The sequence below is a fragment of the Pogoniulus pusillus genome, chromosome 10, assembly GCF_015220805.1.
Source record: "Pogoniulus pusillus isolate bPogPus1 chromosome 10, bPogPus1.pri, whole genome shotgun sequence".
Taxonomy (NCBI): Eukaryota; Metazoa; Chordata; class Aves; order Piciformes; family Lybiidae; genus Pogoniulus; species Pogoniulus pusillus.
Genome location: NC_087273.1, coordinates 32,811,269 through 32,839,164, shown reverse-complemented (window position 1 = coordinate 32,839,164; position 27,896 = coordinate 32,811,269). Strand labels below are relative to the sequence as shown.

The following is a 27,896-nucleotide window of genomic DNA, read 5'->3' as shown; positions in this document are numbered from 1 at the left end:
CTACCCTGGTGCAACCTGAGGCTGTTAATTCTTGTCCTATCACTTGCTACTCAGGAAAAGAGACAAACCTCCAACTCATTCCAACCTCCTTTCAGGGAGTTACACAGAGTGAGAAGGTCTCCCCTCAGCCTCTTTTTCTCCAGACTTAACAACCTTAATTCCCTCAGCCTCTCCTCATAAGACTTGTTCTCCAGAACTTCCACCAGCTTCTTTGCACACACTGCAGCACCTCAATGTTCTTCTTGTAGTGAGGTAGTGAGGTCCCCAAAACTGAACCCAGTCTTCAAGATGTGGCCTCACCAGTGCTAAGTACAGGGGGCAATCCCTTCCCTACTCCTGCTGGCCACATTATTCCTGATACAGGCAGAAATTCCAAGACAGAACCAAGTGAGAGAAGATAAGACTAAATCCTTTTCTATCAGCAATCACAGTGGCTGAGCACAACATCTGCTGTCAGCTCTGGATTCAGAGAAATTTCATCTGAACTAATCACACATCGCTGAACACAGAGAGGGGGAGAACAGGGATTTAACAATTGATTGGTTTCACAGCTCTGACACTTTCTTTCTTCCCTTTCAAGTTTTTGGAGGTATTCAAGCAGCCTTATTTAACTCCTTAGACACAGTTTATGTGATCAAGGCAGGCTGGTGAGTTGGGTGAGTGACTGCCTAAAGTTCAGCCAGGGCAAGTGAAGGATCCTGCAACTGGGGAGGAATAAACCCTGCAAAAGTATAGATGAGGAATTGTCCTGCTGGAAAGCAGCTCTGTGGGGATGGAACTGGCAGTCCTGGTGGACACAAGAGTTCTTCATGAGCCAGCAATGTGCCATCATAGCCAAGAAGGCTAATGGTCTCCTGGAGTGCATTAAGAGTGCGATCAGCAGATTGATGGAGGTTGTCTTTTCACTGTACTCTGCCCTAGTCAAGCCACATGTGGAGTTCTACATCCAGTTATGGGCTCCCCAGTTCAAGCCAGACAAGGAATTACTGGAGAGAGGCTATGAAGATGCTGAGGGGACTGGAAAATCTCTGTGAGGGGGAAAGGCTGAGAGACCTGGGGCTGTTTAGCTTGGAGAAGAGCAGCCTGAGAGGACATCTTCTCAGTGCTGATCAACAGCCAAGGGTGGAGATCAAGAGGATGGAGCCAGACTCTTTTCCATGGTACCCAGTGACAGAATATGGAGCAAAGGCCAGAAACTGGAACCTAGGAGCTTCTATCTTCACACAAAATGGCACTTGTGAAAACACTGAATTAATTTATTAAGGTAGTGTTTAAAGGCTTGAATCAAGTCTTCATGCCTGAACTCTCTGGACATAGCAGCTGAGAGAGCTGGGATTGCTCAGTCTGGAGAAGACAAAGCTCAGAGGAGACCTTCCTGCTTTCTACAACTGTCTGAATGGAGCTTGCAGTCGGGTGGGTGTTGGTCTTTTGTTTCACACAGCTGGCAATAAGACAAGAGGAAATGGCTTCGAGTTGCAGCAGGAGAGACTTAGATTGGGCATTGGGAAAAATCTCTCTCCTGAAAGAGTGGTCAGGCATTGGAACAGGCTGCCCAAGGAAGTGGTGGAGTCACCATCCCTGGAGGTGTTGAAGAAACATGTAGAGATGGCACTTCATGATATGGGCATGGTGGTGTTGAGTTGATGCTTGGACATGATGATTTTAGAGGTGTTTCCAAGTCTTCCTGATTCTGATTCCACATAAGATGGGGATATTTTGGGTACCTCCCATTCAAAATATTATCCTTACGTTTAAGAGTGTCAAAAATCTTTGGCCTTAATCCAACCACAATTTAGACTGATGAAAAACCTTCATCTAAATGTTGTACCTGCATCCCAAAACTCATTTCTCACTGCCATAGGGAGTCAACAAAATCCACTATTGTTCCTTCACTGCTTTTGACTTCTTGCTTGCAAAAATGAAAGGTAGGGAAGAGTGACCCCAGTCTTCTAGTCCTTAAAATGTGTCTGATTTTGTGTGAAATATTGGTACATGAGACACAGCCTAAAGCTAAATGTGGATAAATCTGGTGCACAAACCTTTCCATCAGTTGACCAAGCCTCTGTGGAAGCAAATTCACCAGAGGAATAGCTCAGAAAATCACAGTATCACAGCCTGGTGATTCATCACCTCTGCATTCCCTCCAGGGACTCTGGATATCTGCGGGATAGGAAAATGAAAGCAGTGGGGTTTGCCCAGTTTCAGGATGATGTTACAGGCAATTGGTGCTACTGGTGATATGGGATTCCACCTTTGCTGTAACTGCAGCACAGCTCAGCCTCTGTGTCAGTTTTGGAAGCAGGCTCACTGCACTGCAGCAAAAAGGGCTTGTGAAAGTTAAAGCGAGGAAAGAATTGGCAGAGCCTTGGGGTCTTTCACTTCTGAAAGGGGTCACAAAGAAAGATGGAGACAAACATTTTAGCAGGGTCTGTTGTGATGGGATCAGGGGTGATGAGTTTAAACTAAAAGAGGGGGGGCTCAGACTGGATAGAATGAATAAATGCTTTCAGTAAGGGTAGTGAGACACTGGCCCAGCTTGCCCTGAGAGGTGGTAGGTGCCCCATCACTGGAGCCATTCGAGGTCAGATTGTCTGGGGCTCTGAGCAACCTGCAGATGTTGCAGATGTCCCTGCTGACTGCAGGAGGGTTGGACTAGATGACCTCTAAAAGTCCTTTCCAAGCTAAACCATTCTATGATTCTGCAAAAGTTGTAAGTAAAAGCAAGAAAAATTCAGCTGTATGCTCTCAAGATGCATTTATATATCTCAACAAGCAGTTAAAAATGTCTAAAGTCAGAGCATCTGAGATAAATGACTTTGATTTTACTTTTAGGTGGTTGCTATGTAAGAGATTTATTCATTTCTTCATAAAGCAGAGTCTGATGCTTCCCTCATATTGTCTTGCCAATGCAATCGTGGGTGGAAATCCTGGGGGGAATAGCTTTGAGAAAGGGACTGTCAAAATAGACACAGAGATGGTTTCAGAGACAATTTGGAACAATGAATATCTGAATCTTGCTCTATTTGAATCAAAACAAAGCAAGCAAAGCCTTTAGAGTTTATTGACACTATCAATTCATCTGAAACATGTTTATACTAATTACTTGCTTGGAGTAGGTTTGTTTTCTATGACACTTGATAAAAATGAAACCCATCTCTGAGGATGAAGAGAGGCTGATGCTTCCTCCCAAGTGAATGATCCTGAGAGGCAGGTTTGGTTTTCTACATCTCAGCCTTCCACATTGCCAATGATGGGAAGAAATGGAGTCACCAGCCCTTGTTGCCAGTTCTGATTGTGGTGTTATAGGCAATCTGCAAGAAGACCTTGTGCATACTCTTTGGTTTCCACTTGTAAAATGGGGGAAGTTCCATTTTTAAACTACTCTGAGACATATGGATGAGAGTTCTGATTATCATAGCATCACGAAATATTAGAGTTCACTGAGTTCACAGAATCACAGAATGTCAGGGGCTAGAAGGGACCTTGAAAGCTTCTTCAGTCCAACCCTCCCTGGCAGAGCAGAATCACCTACAACAGATCACACTGGAACACATCGAGTTGGGTCTTCGATATCTCCAGAGAGGGACACTTCACAATTCCCCTGGGCAGCCTGTTCCAGTGTTCTGTCACCCTCACAGGGGAAAAAAATTCCTCATCATAGAATCAACCAGGTTGGAAGAGACCTTCAAGATCATCCAGGCCAACCTAGCACCCAGCCCTGGCCAATCAACTAGACCATGGCACTAAGTGCCTCAGCCAGGCTTTACTTCAACACCTCCAGGGATGGTGACTCCACCACCTCCCTGGGCAGCCCATTCCAATGCCAATCACTCTCTCTGTGAAGAACTTCCTCCTAACATCCAGCCTATACTTCCCCTGGCACAACTTGAGACTGTTCTCATGTTTATATGAAACTTCCTATGCCTCAACTGCCACCCATTGCCCCTTGTCCTGTCATTGGGCATCACCCAGCAGAGCCTGGCTCCACATTCCTAACACTCCCTTTACATACTTATAAACATGCATGAGGTCACCTCTCAGTCTCCTCCAAGCAGCACAGCCCCAGCTCCCTCAGGCTCTCCCTGTAAGGGAGATGTTCCATTCCCTTCATCACCTTTGTGGCTCTGTGCTGACTCTCTCAAGCAGTTCCATGTGTCTCTTGAACTAGGGGGCCCAGAACTGGACACAGTACTCCAGATGCAGCCTCACCAGGGCAGAGTGGAGGGGCAGGAGAACCTCTCTTGATCTACTAGCCACAGCCCTTCTAATACCCCCCAGAATGGCATTGGTCCTCCTGGCCACAAGAGCTGGAAGGGACCTTTAAAGGTCAACTAGTTGCACCCCTCTGCAGTAAGCAGGGACATCCCCAACTAGATCACCATTCTCCTCAGTGCTTCTAGAGCTCAGGATGTTCCACTGTCTCTTTGCATCAATAAAGAGTATTTAGATGAATCATAGAATCATTACAGCTTGAAAAGTCTTCCCAAGTGCAACCATCAACCCAACACCACCACGCCCACTAAATCATGCTCTGAAGTGCCATGCCTACAGGATTTTTGAACACCAGGTGAAGAAACAAACAGAATTCTGCTGCTATTTAAACCCAGTATCTCCTCCTTTGATATTCACATGTGTAAAACATTCAATATTAGTGATTACATAAGCATTGTGCAGAGTGATGAAGATGCATTTCCAAGAATGCAAAAGATGTGGTTCAAAAACTGCTTTGCCTCAGCTGAAAATGCTCTTAACTCAATAGAAAGGACAGAGAACAACAATTATTTTAGTAGCCTGTATTGTGCTGGGAAAGGAGAATACACCAAGCTAGGAATATTGATGTGGGTAAAATGAGATTGTCACTCTTTTAGACATAAATGTTATTTCTCTTGAGAAGAAGCCCCTACCAATATAATTTAATAGCTACCATCTCTAGCAAATAATCACTTTATTGTCCAAATCCAACAGGCAGAACTAAAAGGCAGCATTTTGTTTCATGAGTTAAGTGAAGATTCAAGGAGAGCTCCTGAACTGGCCTCACTTTATTTTAATCCCCACAATTTATTTTGACTCCCTGTACATCAATTCTTAATTTTGATGTCGCTCACATTTCTCAGGGTTTTACCCACTCTTTCTCTTCCTTCAACTGCTCCTTCTCTAAATATGCCTCATCTTTACCTGGGGGAAATAAGAGTTTAAATGCCAAGTCTCAACTGTCTTAAATATGGGGCTAACAGAAATTTCCTGGTAGCTCTCAGATCACTGCTTACAAATTCTATTCAATAATGCTTGGGTTGGTTTGTTTTCTTTCTCTCTTTATTTCCTTCCTTCCTTCCTTTCTTTCTTTTTCTTTCTTCCTTTCTTTTTCTTTCCTTCCCTTCCTCCCTTCCCCTCTCTCTCCCTCCCTTTCTTTCTCCCTTTCTCCCTTTATCTCTCCCTTCCTTTCTTTCTTTTCTTTCTTCCTTTCTTTTTCTTTCCTTCCCTTCCTCCCTTCCCCTCTCTCTCCCTCCCTTTCTTCCTTTCTTCCTTCCTTTCTTTCTTTCTTCCTTTCTTTCTCTCTCTCTTTCTTTCTCTCTCCCTCCCTCCCTTCCTTCCTTTCCTCCCTTCCTTCATTCCCAGACTTTTACCATTCTCTGCCTTTCATTTTTGTCTTCATGTCCCAACCAAACTTTCATGAAACCATAGGATGTTTTAGGTTGGAAGGAACTTTCAAGTGTCATCTAGCCCAATCCCCCCACAGTCAGCAAGGATATCTGCTATCAGAGCAGGTGGTATAGAATCCCAAGCAACCTGACCTGGAATGGTTCCAGGGATGAGGCATCTACTATCACCTCTTTGGGCAACCTGGGGCAGTGTCCCACCACTCTCAGTGTGAAATATTTCTCCTTCCTATCTAGTCTGAATCTCCCTCTTTTAGTTTAACACCATCACCCCTCGTCCAACCACAACAGGCCCTGCAAAAAGACTGTTCTTAGCTTTCTTACTGGCCCCTTTCAGTAGTAAAAGACCATAAGAAGGTCTCCTTGGAGCCTTCTCTTCTCCAGACTGAACAACTCCAAATTTCTCAATGTGTCTTCACAGCAGAGGACTTCCATCCCTCCCACGTTGTTGTAGACACACTCCAACAGCTCCATATTTCCCCTCTGCTAAGCGCAGAGTTGAGGACAGCTCTGCTATGGGTGGAAGTCCTGGTGATAGATTCCCTAAAGGTCTATTTCATAGAATCAACCAGGTTGGAAGAGACCTCCAAGATCATCCAGTCCAACCTAGCACCCAGCTCTGTCCAATCAACTAGACCATGGCACTAAGTGCCTCAGCCAGGCTTTGCTTGAACACCTCCAGGGGTGGCAACTCCACCACTTCCCTCCACCTGCTGCCCACACTGCTAGGGATGCAGCCCAGGACACAGTTGGCTTCTGGGCTGTGAGCTCACATTGAAGGCTCCTGTCCAACTTTTCACTCACCAGCAACTCCAAATTCTCCTCTGAGGGGCTGTAACCCATCCCTTCATCCCCTTGCCCAGCTAAGAATTGCCCCAGCTAAGTACAGGACCTTGCAATCAGCCTTGTTGCACCTCACAAGGTTCACATGGGCCCACATATAGGTCCAGCTCCCTATGGATGTCTTCCCTTCCCCTCACTTTACAGGTGATGCTTTTACAAGCTGCCACCATCAAACCAGAGGCGGTTCCAGTGACATTTCAAATACAGTCCCATGAATTGGAAACTAGAGAGCCTCCTCTTGCACAAGCCTGTTGTCAATAAAGGTTTATAGGTGACTTTTTTTCATTACAGCTCAAATTTCTGGGAGATGTACAGTGTTTCTTAAGCTGCAGGAATGATGAAGAATAACTGGTTGCTATCTTTGATCTTTACTCAGTGCTCTTCACATGCTCCCTACAGAGTGCAACCAAAATGAAAAGCAGCTTTAGGTACAGAAGGAATGCCAAACTTTCCCCTGTTTTTTTTTCTTCTTCTTCTGAGTGAATTATTCCAAAGGCTGTGAGGCAATAAGAAAACCATTTTTCATCTCCAGCAGATGAAAATATATAAATCATATATGGAAGATAGCAGCAACATCTGATTTCATTGAGACAAACTCTATAAATAAAAGAGAGAGAGAGAAAAAAGCCTGCTAAAAATGCTCTTCAATCTGATTTCAGTCATCAGTGGACCCAGTGTTTCTCTGGGGAGCTGATGTTGGGCTGATGTTGCTTTATGGGGAATCTGGGCATTATCCTGCTCACACCTACATATCCTGGACATTTGTGGGTAGCACAGGTGACCTAGTGTGTAAAGCTTCTTAGTGTTCATCCATCTTTAATATTATTTGTCTCTCACCTTGATATTTCCCCTGAGGTTTGGGAGGAAAAAAACCCAACAACCAACATCCATCAGGTCACCATCACTGGAAACGTTCAAAAAAAGACTGGATGAGGCACTTAGTGCCATGGGCTAGTTGATGAGATAGGGCTGGGTGCTAGGTTGGACTGGATGACCTTGGAGGTCTCTTCCAACCTGGCTGAATTGGCTGCCCAGGGAGGTGGTGGAGCCACTGTCCCTGGAGATGTTCAAGAAAAGACTGGATGAGGCACTTAGTGCCATGGTCTAGTTGACTGAATATAGCTGGGTGCTAGGTTAGACTGGATGATCTTGGAGGTCTCTTCCAATCTGGCTGATTCTATCATTCTATAACAAACCATGGAACTGCTTGTAGAAGCATAGAATGGTCTAGGTTGGATGGGACCTCAAGGATCATCCAGCTCCAACCCCCCACCATAGGCACGGACACCTCCCACTAGAGCAGGTTGCTCAAGGCCTCATTGAACCGGGCCTTGAACACCTCCAGGGAGGAAGCATCAACAACCTCCCTGAGAAACCAGTTCCAGTGTCTCATCACCCTCACTGTAGAGAACTTCCTCCTAACATCTAGTCTAAATCTCCCCTCTGCCAGTTTAGACCTATTACCCCTTGTCCTGTCGTTCTTATGTTGGAAGAGATCTATTAAGAATGCCTGGTCCAACCATTAACCCGAGATTGGTAAATCACCACTAAACTATGTCCCTCAGCACCACATCTACACATCTTGCATCAGGAGATCCTGATTTTACTATTGAAAATCAAAAGCTTGAAGCACTCCAAAGTGTATAAAATGCACCACAAACCCTGATAAACTTTTCTGAAGTATTTGGAGGTGGTGGAGTCGCTGCCTCTGGAGGTGCTCAAGAAAAGCCTGGCTGAGGCACTTAGTGCCATGGTCTGGTTGATTGGACAGGGCTGGTTGCTAGGTTGGCCTGGATGATCTTGGAGGTCTCTCCCAACCTGGCTGATTCTATGGTTCTACGATTCTGTGCTCCCTCTGTTCCTTGACCCATTCTTTACTAGACTTAATTCAATCCCATTTCTTTATATGCACCATAGTTCTCCAAAAGTGATCACAGAATCATTTACTTTGGAAAAGACCTTTAAGATCTCTGAGTCCAACCATTAACCCAGCACTGCTAAGCCTACCACTAAACCATGTCTCTCAGCATGACGTGGGCTTTGCCCTGATTTTTGATGAATACCTTGGAAATAAAACCATGAAAGAACTTCTGAAGAGGCATAAATCTCAGCACTATGACTTTGAATCCTGGCACACAAACATCTTTCCTTATTTTCTTTCCATGAGAGCAATTTTTTTTGTCTTTGGGAGGTTTTTTCCCTCTACAAAGCTCAAAACATGCTTGCATAGAGTTACAGTATCACAGTATCATCAGGGTTGGCAGAGACCTCACAGATCATCAAGTCCAACCCTTTACCACAGAGCTCAAGGCTAGACCATGGCACCAAGTGCCACGTCCAATCCTGCCTTGAACAGCTCCAGGGACGGCGACTCCACCACCTCCCCGGGCAGCCCATTCCAGTGTCCAATGACTCTCTCAGTGAAGAACTTTCTCCTCACCTCCAGCCTAAATTTTGTACTGCTGTCTTTTTTTACAATGAAACCAAAAAGAGGCATGAATTTATGAAAAGAGGAGCCATGATTCCTTATCTTTTTTTTCTCCAGCTTTCAAGCTGACATGATTAACTATCTAATTAGCAGAGTCATTAATGAAGTTAGAAGCGATCACTCATCACTCTTTGAAGCGCTGTGAGCCATTGCTATAGGAATGGTTGAAGGTCAATTCAAAAGCCTCATTGTGAGAGGCACAGAAGCATCAGTTTGTCACCCTAGCATGTGTGGATTTTAAGGTATGGATCAGAAAGTTGCAATTTTAAGCCTGAATTAACCAAAAGAGGTGACACTGAGCCACAACCACCAGGAAGGAACCAGTATGGAAGCAATGTCGTTTGACAGCACGCTGGGGCCAATAAGAGCACCTACTTTTCTGCATGAATACCTTTGTGACATTTCAACATCTGTGCACAAGCAGCTGGAGCAATGGGCTGAGCCCAATTGCATGAGGTTTAACAAGGCCAAGTGCCAGGTCATGCACTTTGGCCATGACAGCCCCCGGCAGCCCTACAGGCTGGGAGGAGGAGTGTCTAGAGAGCTCCCTGGTGGAAAGGGACCTGGGGGTGTTGGTGGACAGCTGGCTGAACGTGAGCCAGCAGTGTGCCCAGGTGGCCAAAAGGCCAACAACATCCTGGCAATGGTGTGAGCAGCAAGAGTAGGAAGGTGATCATGTCCCTATACTCAGCACTCCTGAGACCATACCTCAAGTACTGTGTCCAGTTTTGGTCACCACAGTATAAGAGGGACATTGAGGTGCTGGAGCAGGTGCAGAGAAGAGCAAGGAAGCTGGGGAGAGGTCTGGAAAACATAACCTATGAGGAGCAGCTGAAGGAACTGGGGTTGTTTAGTCTGGTGAAAAGGAGGCTGAGAGGGGACCTTATTGCCCTCTACAGCTACCTAAAAGGAGGTTGTAGTGAGGCTGAAGCTGGTCTCTACTCCCAAATTACTAATGATAGGACAAGAGGAATGGCCTCAAGTGGCATTATGGGAGGTTTAGTTTGGATGTTGGGAGGAAGTTCTTTACTTAGCAGGTGGTCAGGCACTGGCACAGGCTGCCCAGGGAGGTGGTGGAGTCACCATCCCTGGAGGTGTTTCAAAGGAGAGTGGATGTGGCACTTAAGTCTAGTGATGAAGGATGCTGGGATGAAGGTTGGACTGGCTGATCCTGGTGGTCCTTTCCAATCAGAGAGATTCATCATGATTTGAAGTTGTGCTGAGGGATTTGGTTTAGTCAAGGACTTGTCAGTGTGAAACTAATGATTGCACTCAATGATCCTGAAGGTCTTTTCCAATCTGAGAAATTCTGTGATTCTGTAAATTCTTTCCAACTGCAGCTGGGACCTAAAAGAACCAATTCTTGGCTTTCATAAACCAGAATAAGCCTTAAACATTTTTCTTTCCTTCTGCAAGCTTTGCAATTCTGTCAGAAATGCAATGTTTGGTTGCAAAGAAATGAGTGACTAGAAAACTCTTGGAGTCATAAAGTGGTTTTGTTTGGAAGAGATCTTTTAAGATCACCAAATGCAGCCTTTGACCTAGCACTGCCAAGTCCATTGAATCATAGAATTGTTTTGAATGAAAGAGATCTTTAAAATCATAAAGCCCAACTGCTAACCCAGTGCTAAACAATGCCCCTTAGCACCACATCTACATGGATTCTCAATCTCTTACTATATAGAGACTCTAACACTGCCCTGTGCAGCCTTGTTCCAGAGCTGGACAATCCTTTCAGGGAAGAAAATTCTTCCTAGTGCCCAACTTCAATGCACCCTGAGGCAACTTGAAGCTGTTTCTCCCCTTCACAGAATCAACCAAGTTGGAAAAGACCTTTGAGATCATTGATCACCCAACACCTTCTAATTAACTAAATCATGACAATCCAATCTCCCTTTAAACACCTCCAGGGATGGTGACTCCACCAGCTCCCCAGGCAGCCCATTCAAACGGCCAATCTCTCTGACACTTGTTCCTTGGGGGAAGAGACCAACCCATTTTGCTACAATCTCCTTTCAGGGAGTTGTAGAGAATGAGGTGGTCTCTCCACAACCTCCTTTTCTCCAGACTAAACAAACTCACTTTCCTCATCTGCTCCTTATAAGACTTGTTCTCTAGAACCTTCATCAGCTTTGTTGACCTTTGGATATGCTCCAGCACCTCTAATCAATGCATTCCCACCCTGCTCTTTCACCTGTAGCCAGTATCCATTATGTGTTATACCTCAAGAATTTTCACCCTGCCATGTCAGAGCTGGGCTCAACTGGTTGCTGCTGAGTAGTTCAGACAGGGAGCTGTGGATTGGTTTTAAGCTCTTGACAGTATTCCTGGCTGTGCAGTCACTTCTTCGTGCATCATTTGAGTTGCAAATGGAAAGGTCACTGTTTGTCAGCCATGGGAGAAGAGCACTTAAAGATTTTCTGAGTAAGCCATTGAATGTCTTTAAATGCTACTCAATAGCTGCATAGTTAAACAGTCTTCATCAACTGGACAGAAAGCTAGACATGTACATGTGGGTTATGTGCTGTAAGGGAGGGAAAGGATAGCTGGAGAAGATCCATCTCATTCTAGTTTGGGAGGGGGCACCACGGTCTTCACCATACAATTTGCAGCAGCTTTTGCAAAGTCATGGAATGCCAGCGTGGTGGATGTTGGAAAGGACCTCTGGGACATCCCCTAACCCAAACTCCCTGCTAAAGCAGGGTCACCCACAGCAGGCTGCCCAGCATCATAATGTCTTGGTGGGTTTGAAATCTGTACAGAGAAGGAGACTCCACAGCTTATCTGAGCAGCCTGCTCCAGGGCTCTGGCACCTTCAAAGCCAAGAAGTTTCTCCTGATGGAGTCTCCTGGGTTTCAGTTTGTGCCCATTGTCACTTGTCACTGGGCACCACTGAATGTGGCTCCATCTTCTTGACCACCAACTTTTAGATGTTGAACAGCATTGAGAAGATCCCTTCTCAGGCTGCTCTTCTAGTGGCTAAATAGACCCAGGTGTCTCTGCATTTGCTCCTCACAAAGGTGCACCAGTCTCACCCCCCTAGCATTTGTGTAGCCTCCTCTGCCCTCTCTCCAGCAGTTCTCTGTCTCTCTTGAACTGGAGAGCCCAGGACTGGGCCCACTGGACTGTGGCCTGACTAGGTCAGATTAGAGTAGAAGACTCTCTCTCTCAATCACACTATTCTTAATACACCCCAGGAGACCATTGCCCTTCTTGGCCACAAGCACACATCTGGCTCACGGTGAACTTGCTGTCCACCAGGCTTTCCAGCTCCTTCTTGTGGAGGACATTCTAATGACCCAGTATTCTATGCAAAGCAGCACAACCTCAGTCTTTGCCAGGAGACTTCACCCCCAGCATTGTCTGCCCTGCACCTAACATGCCACAAATGCTCAGAAACTTAACTGTTCTCACCTTTATCTTCTCCATGTTTTGAGCCTTCAAAGCCAGGTCAGGAGAAGGAGACAGAATGAGCCAAAGTCCATTTTTTTACCTCACCATTATAACCTTCCAAAGCCTGGCACAAACATTTGCATTTTCAACCTTTTAATAAGTCAGTGCTCAAAGTCTAGTGGAGTAGACATGTTGGGCTACATAACTGATTAAGTTGGTATTTGCAGAGAGACAAAAAAAGATCATCTTTTATGAGAGTTATTGATATGATTTCAGAGCAGCAGAGCAGTGGGAGGTTTTATGGGTCAGAAAGTGGCCAGGCTTTTTTTCAGCTGCAATGGATGATCTCATCAAATAAATTATTTACCTTGACAAATCTTGCCTCAGCTCTGCTCAGAACATAAATGCTTCACTGAGCTTCTTGAAGATGGAAAGGTAAAGCTAATAGAAGTTTTTAACAGCCTTCCATGAGAAAGGGAAACAGCTTGCAATGAAATAATGGTCCATCAGATGGTCCATACAATCTGTGTCCTCCTCAAGAGCTGGGGTACAGGGAAGCAAAAGAAATGCAGGACAAAAAACTACAAAAAGCAAAAATACAAAGACTTGAAACAACTCAGTCCTTGACATTATCCTGTCACCTCCACTTCCTACCACACACACAGAGCAGGGAGGAGTGACAGGCTGAAAAGGCTGGAGAGGTGGGTGGAAGGGGACCTCATAAAGGTCAGCTCAGGCAAGTGTAGAGTCCTGCATGTGTACAGGTGAGAGGTTGACCTTCTTGAAAGCAACTCCAAGGAGAAGGATCCAGCATCAGTGCTGGTGGACAAGTTCACCATGAGCCAGCAATGTGCCCTTGTGGTCAAGAAAGCCAAAGGTCTCCTGAGGTGCACTGGGAAGTGCCACTAGCAATTCGAGGGAAGTTCTCCTCCCCATCTACTCTGTTCTTGGCAGGTGACATTTGGAGTCCTGGGCCCAGTCCTGGGCTCCCCAGTTCAAGAGAGACAGAGAACTACTGGCAAGAGGCCAGAGGAGGCTAAAAATGTGCCAGGGGTGGAGGGGACGGTCCTGGAGCACCTCTGTGAGGAACAAATGCAGAGAGACCTGGGGCTGTTTAGCCCTGAGAAGAGCACACAGAACCAACCAGTTTGGAAGAAACCTCCAAGATCATCCAGTTCAACCTAGCACCCAGCCCTGTCCAATCAACTAGACCATGGCACTAAGTGCCTCAGACAGGCTTTGCTTCAACACCTCCAGGGACAGGGACTCCACCACCTCCCTGGGCAGCCCATTCCAATGCCAATCACTCTCTCTGACAACAACTTCCTTCTAACATCCAGCCTATACTTTCCTCAGAACAACTTGAGACTGTGTCCCCTTGTTCTGTTGCTGCTCGCCTGGCAGAAGAGACCAACCCCCACCTGGCTACAGCCTCCCTTCAGATAGTTGTAGACAGCAATGAGGTCCCCCTCTGAGCCTCCTCTTCTCCAGGCTGCACACCCCCAGCTCCCTCAGCCTCTCCTCATAGGGTTTGTGTTCCAGGCTCCTCTCCAGCTTTGTTGCCCATCTCTGGACATGTTCCAGCACCTCAATATCTCTCTTGAATTGATGTACCCAGAACTGGACACAGTATCTCTCTAGAGATTTGGAGACACTGCAGATCTGTGGCACTGAGTGTCATGGTTTAGCACCAGAATCAGTGGAGTTGGATGGCACTTGAAATCAATGATCTTGAAATTCTTCTCCACCCAAAATCATTCCATCATTCTATGAACTTTTCAGGAAATAAATAGATTGCTACTAAAAGGGACTATTTTGGGACTGGATGAGGCACTTAGTGCCATGGTCTAGTTAATTGGATAGGGCTGGGTGCTAGGTTGGACTGGATGATATTGGAGGTCTCTTCCAACCTGATTGATTCTAGGATTCTATGATTCCATGATCTGTCTAAGACCTGCCTTTGTTTCTAACAAGGTTGCACTGGATGATCTTGGAGATCTCTTCCAACCTGATTGATTCTAGGATTCTATGATTCTGTGATCTGTCTAAGACCTGCCTTTGTTTCTAACAGTAGTCAGTGAGCAATAGATAACGACTCAGAACAATCATCACTTCAAAGAGTTCAAGTGGCATAAGAAGGGATAAACCAAACAATCTGTTTGTTCTGAAACAGAAACATTCAGAATCAATAAATCTTGACATTGATTGTGTGCTTTCAGCGAGACTCCAAATAGCAGCTTGAGTTTGCTTTGATTTGGAACTAGGATGAGACAGATAGAACAAAACAATCTGTCCTTGTTAATATCCTGCTTCTCTGGGTTTTCCCTCAGGAGATGACAGAGGGAAGTTAAGAAAATGTATGATTTTGACCCACTGTCCTGGTTTGAGCTAGATCAGAATTGATTCTGATCAGGGATTTGACTTCTCAGCTCAGTCTCTGCCCAGTGCTGGCACATGCTGAAGGTTTGCAAGACAATGACTGCTTCTAGCAGTGAGAACACCGATGGGGAAGAGTCACTGGCAAGGGCTGGGCTGCAGAAAGGCTCTGTCTTAGGCTTGCCCCTGGGAATAGCAAGGGCATTGCTATATCTTGTGCCTCACCTTGGGATGCAGAGAATCAGAGGTGGCACCTACAGGGAAGAGCAGGCAGCCCAGGCGGCCCTTAACTGACCAACAAGGGATTGCATCACATGGACATAATCTTCAGGATCAAGCTGAAGGATCACCAGAGTCAAGTCTCTTCTTAAATGGCAGCTGTCCCAGGAGGACTCTGTCTATTCTTCCTTCAGTCCTGATCCCTGTGTTCCTGAACCCATTTCCAGTTCTAGTTCCTGTCTGCTGCTGAGTCCAGCTTAGGACTTCCCCAGTGCCTGCCCCCAGCATCAGTGGTGACAATGGTGACAGGGTTTTGGTTGGATATTGCTTTATCTTTCTTTGTCTCTATTTCATTGGTTTGTTCTTATTTCCATCCCAGATGCTTTAGCTTCTTTCCCAGCCCATCAAATTCTCTGCCTTCCTCCCTTTTTCTTCTCTTTGGGAAGGCAGAGGCATTCATAGGGAGCCTCTGGCTCTCCTCTTGTGGCCAGCCCAGCCATGACCCTTGACATCCACATGAATTGCTGAAGCCAGAGAGCTTGTGAAGTCTCCAAGGAGACTCTACAAGTGGCTGTAATTTTATACAGAAACCTCACATGATATTTCAAGCAAGCCTGAAGACAGAGCTAGCTGAAGTAAATATTAATTCATGAGTTATGTAAAGAGGGTGTGAATCACACCTACTTTTATTCAAAATACTTCTCATAGCTAAATATTGATAAAATATTTAGAATATCCTTTTCAATATGGAAATCTCCAAAAGCATAATATAAAACCATAGAATAGAATCATGGAATCATTTTGGTTGGAAAAGACCTTTAAGATCAAGTCCAGCTGTCTATCCATGGCCATTAAAACATGTCCTGAAGGGCCCTGTCTGCACATTTTCTGAACAGCTCCAGGGATGCTGACTTCACCACCTCCCTGGGCAGCCTGTTCCAAAGTCTGACCACTCTTTCAGTAAAGAAATTGCTCCTAATATCCAACCTAAATCTTCTCTAGGGCATCTTGAGGCCATTTCCTCCTGTCCTATTATGTGTTGCTTGGGAGAAGAGACTGACTTCCACTTCATTCCAACCTTCTTTCAGAGAGCTGCAGTGAGAAGCTATCCTCACAGCCTCTGTTTCTCCAGACTCAGTTGCCTCAACTGCTCCTTAGAACATGTCTTGTCCAGACACTTCACCAGATTCTCTGAACCTGCTCCAGCTACAAAATGTCCTTGTAGAAAGGGACCCAAAAGACAGCCTAGTGCTTGGGGTGTGATCTTAGCAGTGCCCCATACAAGAGGGTCAATCACTGTCCTAGTCCTGCTGGTCAGACTATTCTTGATATAGGCCAGGAGGCTGTTGGTCATCTTTACCACCTGGGCACACTTCTGGCTCATGTTCAGCCAGTTATAAAACAACTCCCCCTGGGCCTTTTCTACCATACAGCTTTCCAGCCACCCTTCTCCAAGTCTAGATGAGGCACTCAGTGGCATAGTCTAGCTGATTGGATAGGGCTGGGTGCTAGATTGGACTGGATGAGCTTGGGGGTCTCTTCCAACCTGGCTGATTCTGTGGTCTAGTTGATTGGATAGGACTGGGTAGGTTGGGCTGGATGAGCTTGAAGGTCTCTTCCAACCTGGTTGATTTTATGATTCTATGCTCTAGTTGATTGGATAGGGGTGGGTAGGTTGGACTGACAGAGCTTGAAGATCTGATTTTATGATTCTATGCTCTAGCTGATTGGATAGGGCTGGGTTGATTTTATGATTCTATGCTCAAGTTGATTGGATAGGGGTGGGTAGCTTGGACTGGATGAGCTTGAAGGTCTCTTCCAACCTGGTTGATTTTATGATTCTATGCTCTAGTTGATTGGATAGGGGTGGGTAGGTTGGACTGACAGAGCTTGAAGATCTGATTTTATGATTCTATGCTCTAGCTGATTGGATAGGGCTGGGTTGATTTTATGATTCTATGCTCAAGTTGATTGGATAGGGGTGGGTAGCTTGGACTGGATGAGCTTGAAGGTCTCTTCCAACCTGGTTGATTCTATGATAAGCCTGTAAGAGAGCTAATAAAAAACTGTATTTATAGATGCTAGGGCTGCCTTCTGGACCATAACCATAAGATTTGGTTAAAATTTTAAGGAAGGGAAGTCAAGATTGGCTTTGGATCAGCTTCTGTCTCCTTTTCCTAATCACTTCCACCAAAAATTCTGGCGTGGATTTGTAATACAGCCTTGCATAATAATAACGCCTGTAAAGGTAGGAATGTAGGACATGCTCCTGAGTGAGAAAACATGAGCTGAAAAGCACGCAGGGACGACATCTCTGTGGCTGTGAGACAGAGGCAGACATCAGAGACAGCCTTTGCTGTCCTACAAATGTCAAATTTGATCTGCACATTTTTTAGAGAAAGGATTTGGTATTTTTCTTTATCCAAAGGGACCCTCAACAACATACTGATGAGAGGAGAGGTTCTGTGTGATGACAAGGGCTCAGCTCCCAGTTTGGATGTAGGGAGCTTTGCTTGCTTAAATAACTCCAGCACACAAAGCAACATGAAGCATCAGGATGGCAGGGAACAGGGCAGGCACCTGATTTGTGTCAGATGCAAAGGATAATCCCTGTGTTTTAAACCACGTCAAGAGAAGACTCAATGGAAAAAACAACCAAGAAGTAACAGAGAGAAAATTCAGAGGAAAAATCATGATGTAAATGGAAGAATGTCTTCTTTTTCTGCTGGATGTGATAAGGAAAAGGTTCATTCTCCTCCCTTAGGAGACACTACAGAAGATTGACTGCAATTGATTTCATCTCAGAATGAATCACCCCAGAATTGCTTTGTACTCCGTGATATGTCAGATTGCTCAGTCCCGTTCAACAGAGGAGATTGCTCCTGTTTTGTCTTGGGAAACTCACAGAATAACAGAGTCCCAGCATGGCAGGGGTTGGAAATAACCTCACAAGATCATCTAGTGCTGCCCACAGCAGGTTGCCCAGCATCACAATATCCAGGCAGGTTTGGAATCTCTGCAGAGAAGGAGACTCCACAACCCCTCTGGGCAGCCTGCTCTGGTGCCTCAGTAACCATCAAAACAAAGAAGTTTCTCCTCACGTTCAGATGAAACATGCCCAGTTTGTGGGTTCCACTTTGTGCCCATTGACCCTGGTCTTGTCTCTGGGCACCACTGAAAAGAGTCTGGTCCATCCTCCTGACCACTTCCCCTCTCAGGCTGCTCTTCTCCAAGCGAAACAGCCCCAGGTCTCTCAGCCTTTGCACCTCACAGAGATGCTCCTGCTACCTCCGTATACTTGTAGCATCTGCTGGAGTCTCTCCAGTAGTTCCCAAGAGTTTTTGAATGGGAGAGCCCAGAACTGGAGCCAGGACTCCAGATGTGACCAGACTAGGGCATCATAGAGAAGGGGGGAAAAAATCTCCCTTGACCTGCTGATTGCACTCTTATCAATGCACCCCAGCAGACCATTTGTATTCTTGACCCTGAGGGCACACTGATGGCTCATGGTGAACTTGTCCATCAGCACTCCCAGGTCTGTCTCCTCAGAGCTATTCTACAGCAGGTCAACTCTTCACCTGTATTGGTGCAGGAGCAGGACCCTACACTTGGCTAATACAATAGAGCTTTGGCTTACAGAAATCACATTCTTTATTAGCCTTCTTATTTTCACACATCTGGATTAATGCTGGGAAGATAAATTAGTTCACCATTCCTAATTTGCAGACTTCTGACACCTACTTCAAAGTTTCTTTTCCCCCCCCTCCATAAATCCTTGCATGAGTTTGAAAAAGCAAATATGAAATCATGAAGTGACAGCAGTTCTTAGATGGAGATCTCTGGAAGATGTAGGTTGCTTTTATAAGAAGCAATAGTCACAAGACTGCAGAATGGTGAGGATTAAAAGGGACATCTGGAGATCATCTAGTTGAATCTCCCTGCTAAAGTAGGTTCACTTGATGACTCCTCTAAATGGGTCAAGGTCCCAATGGTAGTAGTGCAAATATTAACAGCAATGGCTTCATTTGTGAGCAGTAGACATGATTCAGTCATCCTTTAATAAGCATCCTCTGATATGCTCCAGAAGATAACTTAAATTTATATCTTATCAGTGCCAAACAGCTGGCAAAAAATGACATCTGGAAGCAAGCCACCAATATATTAACCACAGGATTTCTTCATAATGTGAAGAAATGCAATAAGACAGATAAAGTTCTAAAATCAGCACATGGCTAATTTAATACATTCTCTCATTCTGATCTTAAAGTTAAGATGATTTTTTTTCCCTCTAGGAAAGTCTCTAGAAGGAAGCAGTCCAGGCTGGATGAGGTTTTGAGCAGCATGGTCTAGTTGAAGATGTCCCATCTAACCCAAACCATCTTATGACTGACTGTATGAAGCAGCACCCCGCAGGTCATATGTGGTGCTGGCTGCTATAGGTCCATACCTGTGTTTGGTCTGACAATCTGGGTGCTTTCCACCACAGAGTGTATATCATGGAGTCATAGAACTGTTGAGGTTGGAAGAGACCTTTGGGATCATTAGGTCCAGCCACACACCTACAGCTCACAATCCCACCACTACTACTAAGCTGTTGCCACTTAACCATGTCCTAAGCACTGTGTCCATGCATCTTTTAATTATCTCCAGGGATGGTGACTCCACCACCTCCTTGGGCAGCCTGTTCTAAAGTGGTGGTTTGGGTGTTCCCTGCCCCCCACCCCCCACTTTATTAATCACCCAGAGTAGACTTAACCCTCTCTGGAAATTTGAATGAAGTTTATATTTACAGCCTAGCTCAATATACAAGCAGATATTTACAGTATATACAGTTATAGATAGAAACATACAAGGTAAAAGGTAATATAGAAACACAACTCCCCCCCCAGAAACCTGAGTCCCCAGGAGGGGCTCCCAACTGCCCTTCCACCTTCTCCCACCCCTCTCAACCTTACCCCAGTCCCAAGGGAGAATGGAGGTTAGGCCAGGGGGTGAGGAAGCAAAGTGGATTAATCAGAGAGACAGCAGAGAGGCTAGAGAGAAATGCAGCTCAGGCAATGCCCCAAGAAGCAGCAGCGACTCCTCTATCTATGTTTGGATTCTTGCTCCTATATATCTCAGCAAGCCAATGAGTGAAGTAGACATTATCCTGTTTCCCTTTCACAGCCCATAATTTAGGTCTTCTCACCAAAACATTCTAGCTAGCTTCAAACTAGTACATCTAATGCCAAAAAAAAACATTCTGTAAAGATTTTTCTCTTAACAGCCAACCTGAACCTCCCTTGGCACACTTTGAAGCCATTGCATGTGGCTCATTGCATGCAAGCAGGGACTGTGGCCCACCCATCCTCCTTAGAGGCAGCTGTAGAAGGTGATGAGGTCTCCCCTCAGCCTCCTCTTTTGAAGATTAAACAACCTGAGCTCCCTCAGCCATTTCTCACAGGACGTGCACTCAAGGCCCTTCATCACCTTAGCAGCTCTTCTCTGGACCCATCACAGCACCTCAGTGTCCTGCTCGGAACGAGTGGCAGAAAACTGACAACAGCTTTTGAAGAGAGGCTACTCAGTCCAGCACAGATACAAGCATCATCTTTGCTAGGTAATACTCTTTAGGGAGGTCTGGACTCTACGAAAATTGATCTACTCTCATTTTCATAAACCATTAAAAGAATCATAGAATCAACCAGGTTGGAAGAGACCTCCAAGATCATCCAGGCCAACCTAGCACCCAGCCCTAGCCAATCAACCAGACCATGGCACTAAGTGCCTCAGACAGGCTTTGCTTGAACACCTCCAGGGACGGTGACTCCACCACCTCCCTGGGCAGCCCATTCCAATGCCAATCACTCTCTCTGCCAACAACTTCCTTCTAACATCCAGCCTAGACCTCCCCTGGCACAACTTGAGACTGTGTCCCCTTGTTCTATTGCTGGTTGCCTGGGAGAAGAGACCAACCCCCACCTGGCTACAGCCTCCCTTCAGGTAGTTGTAGACAGCAATGAGGTCTTTAGCAAGGCCATGTGCAGGGCTCTGCACTTTGGCCACAACAACCCCAAGCAACACTACAGGCTGGGGACAGAGTGGCTGGAGAGCAGCCAGGAAGAAAGGGACCTGGGGGTACTGGTAGGGAGTAGCTGAAGATGAGCCAGCAGTGTGCCCAGGTGGCCAAGAGAGCCAATGGCATCCTGGCCTGCATCAGGAACAGTGTGGCCATTACGACAAGGGAGGTTATTCTGCCCCTGTACTCAGCACTGGTCAGGCCACACCTTGAGTCCTGTGCCCAGTTCTGGGCCGTTCAATTCAAGAGTCCCCTCTGAGAGCAGGTTTCATAACTCCTGGGCTTTCAGAGCAGCAGATGAAGGACACTGCCATGCGACGCTTTAACAACAAACATAACATGAACTGTCATCACAGATAGCATGGAGTTGTGCTGGAAAGTGCAGGAGTGATCAGAGGAAAGAAAGATTAAAGCCTCTCTGTTACTGCAGTGACTGTGAATCACAAGATCACAGGATGCCAGGCTGGAAGGACCCCAAGGATCATCTGCTCCAACCTTTCTAGGTAATAGTACGGTTCAAACGAGATGGCTCTCAACATGTAGGCTTCTCACACACTCCTCACTCTGTGCTATACAACTCCCCAACCTGAGACTCCTCACCACTCCCTCCTAAATATCAATTCATCAAAATTACATCTCTCCTAAATAGTGAAGAACCAATTTCACCCACATTCCATATCTGGTGTCTTTGCTTTTTGCCTTTGCTCACTCTGGGACAGATCTTCCTATAGATTTTTATCGCCTCTGGGATACTTCTATGCTTTCTTTCCAACAAAAGCTTTATCCTCTCTAACAACCACAAAGGGAAAAAAAAGGCACCTCACACAGCTTTTGATGATTGTTGCTTTGTCATTTTGATGCTTCTGCTGTTTCTTTCTGGGAGGGGGAGGGTGGGGGAGGGAAAGGACAACCCACCAGCCTCATTTTTTCTAACAAGAGCAGTCATTTCAAGCAGCAAAACACTGTGAGAGCTCCCAGACATACAATAGGAGATTGCTTTTTATTCTTACCACCACGAAAAAGAAGCTGTGGATGAGTTCAAACCTGACTTTTAACCATTTCTGCCCTTTTTAACACCTCGCTTTATGAAGATCTATTTTTGCTCAGAGGATTTGGTAGTGCCTCTCAAAACATCTCCCCCCCTGGTTTGACTGTTTTGCAAAGGCTCCTGAGTGGATTTTGCACGGATCTTAACCCCCAAGGCAAAATGGGAGACGTTGAAACAAATCTTTTTAGACACCCATAGCACCAAATATGAGCATTTGCAATTAGTTTAATGAGTCCTTCAGCTATAGCTTAGTGCAGTGCTCATTAATGTTAATGCCCTGGTCTGAAATCAAGCAGGTGTGTGGTCACTTACCTGTGTGTACCATCAGTGGCAATTCTGCTTTCCTATTTCTCTTCTGCCTGTAAAAAGAAGAAGGGAAAAAAAGTGTTATTAAACCCCAAAACATTATTAGTGGAGTGTTATGATTGGGAAATTGCCCTTCCTAGAGTAAAGAGACTCAAAGGACTGTTTCCAGAGCAACCACGATTCAGCCAGCTTGCACTTTACTCAGCTCCTGGAGGGAAATTCTGCCTCCTGTTCACAGCTGGGTGGAATCCTTATGGCTACCTCCAGCTGCAGAGTGACTCTGCAGCTGTTTCATCTTTCTGCAGGCTGCAGCACCCATGTGGCAGCTGCTTCCCAACCCCTCACCCATCCCACCCTCGGATCTCCTCATCGAGGTGTGTGCAGTTTGCGCCTTGAATAACAGGCTCAGTTTTGGGCCCCTCGCTCTAAGAGGTGCTGCAGCATGCCCAGAGAGGGGCAGCAAAGCTGGTGAAGGGTCTGGATGGTCCTATGAGAAGCAGCTGAGAGAGCTGGGTTTGTTCATCCTGGAGAAAAGGAGGCTGAGGGGAGGCTCTCTCACTCTCTACAACTCCCTGAAAAGAGGTTGGAGTGAGGTGGGTGTGGGTCTCTTCTCCCAGGCAAATAAGCTATGAGAGGAAATAGCCTCAAGTTGTGCCAGGGGAGGTTTAGGTTGGATATTAGGGTAAACTTCTTCACTGGAAGAGCAGTCAGGCATTGGAAGATGGTTCCTAGGGCAGTGGTGGAGTCACCATCCCTGATGGCGTTCAAAAACCCTTTAGAGATGCTGCTTTGGGACACTGGCTAATGGCCATGGTGGTTTTAGGTCACCAGATGCAATCTGTGTAGAGTCCAGCTTGGGCCACACTTACCAACCCTGCTCCCATCTAGTACCTGAGTGCCCATCTTGGCCAAGAAGGCCAACAGCATCCTGGCTTTTATCAGCAGCAGGGTGGCCAACAGGACCAAGTAAGTGACTGTCCCCTTGTACTGGGCACTGCTGAACTCACTTTAGGCACTGGCTTCAGTTTTGAGCCACTTACTCCAAAAAGGACATCGAAGTGCCAGAGCACCTCAGGAATGATGACTCTACCACTTCCCTGGGCAGCCTGTTCCAGGGATGGGTATTTCTTTTGGGCAAGACATTTTTCCTCAGGTCCAACGTTAAATCAACATCATTGAAACCACTCATATGACTGAAATTCAACAGAGGTGACAACAGGAAATCACCAAACCAACAAGCCAGATTAATACACATTTGACACTAGTCTGGAGTTCCATAAACCCTCCATTGGAGGAAGGTTTGTGGTTACTTGATACCTTCATTGGGCTTTCTAATGAGGAAAAGGACCTGGTTAATGAAAAGCTCAGCATGAGCCAGTAGCGTGAGTGCAGCCCAGACAGTAACCATGTCCTGAACTGCAGCAGGAGAAGTGTGGCCAGCAGGGCAAGAGAGGGGATTCTGCCCCTTTGCTCTGCTCTCCTCAGACCCCACTTGGAGTACTGTGTGCAGTTCTGGAGCCCCTAACACAAGAAGGACATGGAACTGTTGGAGCAAGTCCAGAGGAGGCCACAAAGATACTCAGAGGGCTGCAGCAGCTCTGCTATGAGGACAGGCTGCGAGAGTTGGGGCTCTGCAGCCTGGAGAAGAGATGACTTTGAGGAGACCTTAGAGTGGCCTTCCAGTATCTGAAGAAGGCCTACAGAAGGACTGGGAGGGACTATTCACAAGGTCCTGTAATGACAGGATGAGGAGCAATGGGTTTAAACTGGCAGAGGGAAAATTCAGACTAGATGTTAGGAAGAAGTTCTTTGCAGTGAGGGTGGTGAGACACTGGCACAGGTTGCCCAGGGAGGTTGTGGCTGCTCCCTCCCTGGAGGTGTTCAAGATCAGGTTGGATGAGGCCTTGAGCAACCTGTTCTAATTGGAGATGTCCCTGCCTATGGCAGAAGGTTGGAACTGGCTGAGCTCTGAGGTCCCTTCCAACCTAAACCATTCTGCAGCTTTATGACTTGAGACTTTAAGTGCCATAGAGGGTAGGGTCTGAACAGATCCTTCCACTTTCAGCCAGAAAATATTATTTGCTTAGAAAAGAAAACTTCACTGCAGCAGGAAGGCTGCTGATGCACTGCCCTCTGCTCCCTGCTGTTCATTTAGATTAGTGCTGCTACAGTGATTTAGTTCCACCTCAGAAGGTAATGAGCCTAAATTTTACTCCTGTTAGTTGTCCAGCCATGTACAGCAGGAGAAAGAACTTGAAAGCAAAGGTGAGGAGATAGAAGAAGCTATTCACTTGGGAAACTGGGGGAAAAAAGAGGCAATAATGATTATTTCTCATTTTTCCTATGAAATAATTAAATCATTCTGGCAAGAAAGCTTAAGTAGTACACTTAGGACAAGTTTCTTACTGCCTCCAAACGGGACAAATCATAGAATGGTTTAGGTTGCAAGGAACCTCAAAGCTCAGCCAGTTCCAACCCCTCACCATAGGCAGGGACACCTCCCACTGGAACAGGTCACTCAAGGCTCATCCAACCTGGCCTTGAACACCTCCAGGGAGGGAGCAGCCACAACCTCCCTGGGCAAGACAAGTAAATAAATTACATACATAATAAATATACCCAAATAAAGAAGATAATGTGAAAAAAGCCCACCAGATTGCCTAAGGCCTCATCCAACCTGGCCTTGAATAGCATCCATGAGCTCCCTGGGCAGCCTGCAAGGACACTGCTAGCAATGATGATGGTGAAACACTGGCCCATCTTGCTCAGACAGGTGGTAGATGCCCATCCCTGCCAGCATGCCACGCCAGGGGGTTTGGGGTTCTGAGCAGCCTGCTGTGGTTTAAGATCATAGAATCATAGAATCAACCAGGTTGGAAGAGACCTCAAAGATCATCCAGTCCAACCTAGCATCCAGCCCTAGCCAGTCAACTAGACCATGGCACTAAGTGCCTCAGCCAGGCTTTTCTTGAAGACCCCCAGGGACAGTGCCTCCACCACCTCCCTGGGCAGCCCATTCCAATGTCAATCACTCTCTCTGACAACAACTTCCTCCTAACATCCAGCCTAGACCTCCCCTGTCACTACTTGAGACTGTGTCCCCTTGTTCTATTGCTGGTTGCCTGGGAGAAGAGGCCCAGCACCTCTGTGGCCTCCTCTGGACCAGCTCCAAGAACTCCATGTCCTTCTTGTGTTGGGGGCTCCAGAACTGCACACAGTACTCCAAGTGGGGTCTTGGAAGAGCAAAGGAGCAGAATTCCCTCTCTTGTCCTCTGGTCACACTGCTCTTGCTGTAGCCCAGCACAGGGTTGCTGTCTGGGCTGCACTCACACTGCAGGCTCATGTTGAGCTTTTCATCAACCAAAAAGATGGGATTCCTTTGGTTTGTGGATGGCATTCACATCATTAATGCCACAATGAGAAGAAGATATGATTAGTTGGGTTTGTTGCTGCCATTCATGTCATCAATGCCAGAACAAGAAGATGGGATTGGTTGGGTGTGATGCCATTCATGTCAGGAATGCAATAACACAACACGATCGGAACATCATTGATCAGCAACTTGCAAAGAGGTTCAGGCAGCAAATTCCCTTTGCCAGCCAACTGGAACAGATGAAATGACAGCAGATAAGACTTTTCTTTCTTTTCAGGCACATATTCTACCTTCTTTTTGACACCAGGCTATTTTTCCATCCTTCAAAACAAGTAGAAGTGGCACATAGTGCCCCATGCAATTACCATTGCACCGAGGTGATGTCCACAACAGGAATTTCCAGTTCTTGTCACACAACCCACTAGAAGGAGTGGTGAACTCTGATTCAACTTGTACTCACTGGGTAGGAGCTGCAGAAGTGTAATTGATGGGCAAGTTGGCATTCAAACCTTTACTATTTAAACTGCTTAATTCCTTTCACTTACAGAGCTCTTAAGAAAGTTCTTTCATATCCAAATGCCTCATTGACTAAAGAGATTTCAGTCCTAGGCAGCATGCAAGTCCTTATCCTGACATAGAAACTGACCACTGACTCAGCCCTAAAATTTAAACTAGATAAGATGAAGCCCTGAAAATCAAACTGGGCTTCAGAAGTGCGACTGAGTTCCCAAACTTCCTACCAAATCTAGAGTTTAAAGACTATCTGAGCTACCAAAACACTCAAAGGGTACAAATCTCCTACTTCCTACCAAATCTGGAGTTTAAAGACTATCTGAGATACCCAAGCACTCAAAGGGTACAATTCTTCTACTTCCTACCAAATCTGGAGGTAAAAGACTGAGCTAGCAAAGCACTCAAAGGGTACAATTCTCCTACTTGCTACCAAATCTGGAGGTAAAAGACTATCTGAGATACCAAAACACTCATGGGGTACAATGCTTCTACTTCCTACCAAATCTGGAGTTTAAAGAATATCTGAGCTACCAAAGCACTCAAAGGGTACAGTGCTTCTACCTCCTACCAAATCTTGAGTTGAAAGACTGAGCTACCAAAGCACTCAAAGGGTACAAATCTCCTACTTCCTACCAAATCTGGAGTTTAAAGAATATCTGAGCTACTAAAGCACTCAAAGGGTACAATTCTTCTACTTCCTACCAAATTCAGAGTTTAAAGACTATCTGAGCTACCAAAGCACTCAAAGGGTACAAATCTCCTACTTCCTACCAAATCTGGAGTTTAAAGACTATCTGAGCTACCAAAATACTCATGGGGTACAACGCTTCTACTTCCTACCAAATCTGGAGTTTAAAGACTATCTGAGCTACCAAAATACTCATGGGGTACAATGCTTCTACTTCCTACCAAATCTGGAGTTTAAAGACTATCTGAGCTACCAAAATACTCATGGGGTACAATGCTTCTACTTCCTACCAAATCTGGAGTTTAAAGACTATCTGAGCTACCAAAATACTCATGGGGTACAATGCTTCTACTTCCTACCAAATCTGGAGTTTAAAGACTATCTGAGCTACCAAAATACTCATGGGGTACAATGCTTCTACTTCCTACCAAATCTGGAGTTTAAAGACTATCTGAGCTACCAAAATACTCATGGGGTACAATGCTTCTACTTCCTACCAAATCTGGAGTTTAAAGACTATCTGAGCTACCAAAATACTCATGGGGTACAATGCTTCTACTTCCTACCAAATCTGGAGTTTAAAGACTATCTGAGCTACCAAAATACTCATGGGGTACAATGCTTCTACTTCCTACCAAATCTGGAGTTTAAAGACTATCTGAGCTACCAAAATACTCATGGGGTACAATGCTTCTACTTCCTACCAAATCTGGAGTTTAAAGACTATCTGAGCTACCAAAATACTCATGGGGTACAATGCTTCTACTTCCTACCAAATCTGGAGTTTAAAGACTATCTGAGCTACCAAAGCACTCAAAGGGTACAAATCTCCTACTTCCTACCAAATCTGGAGTTTAAAGACTATCTGAGCTACCAAAATACTCATGGGGTACAATGCTTCTACCTCCTACCAAATCTAGAGTTTAAAGACTAT

At 45.7% G+C, this 27,896-nt stretch overlaps 1 long non-coding RNA gene across 3 annotated transcripts in view; it reads right to left on the bottom strand.

Moving 5' to 3' along the window:
- Nucleotides 1-2,044: 2,044 nt before the first annotated feature.
- LOC135179028 (uncharacterized) overlaps nt 2,045-27,896 on the bottom strand; it is a 111,306-nt gene continuing 85,454 nt past the window's right edge. Inside the window, exons 2-3 of one of the 3 annotated variants that reach the window (XR_010303870.1) lie at nt 22,395-22,441; nt 2,045-2,160 (exon numbers count right to left, since the gene is read on the bottom strand). This is a non-coding gene — a long non-coding RNA (uncharacterized LOC135179028). Of the gene's footprint in view, nt 2,161-2,841; nt 2,955-6,629; nt 7,098-22,394; nt 22,442-27,896 lie in introns of those variants that run through there. The other 2 variants (XR_010303868.1, XR_010303869.1) reach the window with 2 other exon arrangements.